Genomic DNA, 1068 nt, shown 5'->3' on the forward strand with positions numbered 1-1068 from the left:
CAATCCTTTTATTATTAGTTTATTTAAAATAGTGTTAAACTCCTCTAATATAGACCTTCGGTATTTTAAAATTAAACACTAGGGTCGTTTGTTAAGATGAATAAGCAAAAATAGTCCTTGGATAAAAATTTAGTACTCCCTTATCCCACTTTTGGTTGGGATAAAATCGCGGAATAACGAATCTCGAGATAAGTTATCCCGGGATTGTAGTATTTTTTTTTATCCTACATTGAGGGTGGATAACAATCTCAGAATAACTAATCCCGGGATTAGTTATCTCAGGATAACTTGTTTCCCAAGCAAAAAAGCGCTTAGGACTCTTTTGATTGTGGAATAAGTTATCCCGGCATTCCGGAATTGGTTATTCCACCCTCAATGTGGGATAAAAATAACACTACGATCCCAAAATAACTAATTTCGGAATTAGTTATTCCGGAATTTTATCTCAATCAAACGTGGAATAAACTCATCCCAAATTTAATTTCGAGATTAATTATCTTATATCCCTTATACCAATGGAGCCCTTACATTCTCTATTAGGGGTGATCAAATGAGAGCGAAAAATCAATTCGAACCGGTAAACCGAGTCAAATTGTCTTAATAAATCGAAAACCAGCTTGGTTTGAGTTGGTTTGGTTTTAAATTTAAAAAAATCGATAACATTTGGTTGGGTGTTAAAACAAAAGAAAACCGGTATATATATATATATATATATATATATTGTCGGTGAGGTGTCATGGTGTATGTTATTCGCAGATGACATTGTTTTGATTGACAAGACCCGGAGCGGAGTTAACACTAAGTTGGAGGTTTGGAGACAGACTTTGGAGTCTAAAGGGTTCAGGTTGAGTAGGACTAAGACAGAATACTTAGAGTGCAAGTTCAGTAACGTGACACAGGCGGCTAGCATGGAAGTGAGGCTTGGAACCCAGGTCATTCAACAGAAAAAGAGTTTCAAGTATCTTGGGTCTATTATCCAAGATAATGGAGATATCGACGATGATGTCACACATCATATTAGAGTAGGGTGGATGAAATAGAGACTCGCATCCGGAGTCTTGTGCGATA

This window comes from Lycium barbarum, chromosome 4, assembly GCF_019175385.1.
Source record: "Lycium barbarum isolate Lr01 chromosome 4, ASM1917538v2, whole genome shotgun sequence".
NCBI classification, from domain to species: Eukaryota; Viridiplantae; Streptophyta; class Magnoliopsida; order Solanales; family Solanaceae; genus Lycium; species Lycium barbarum.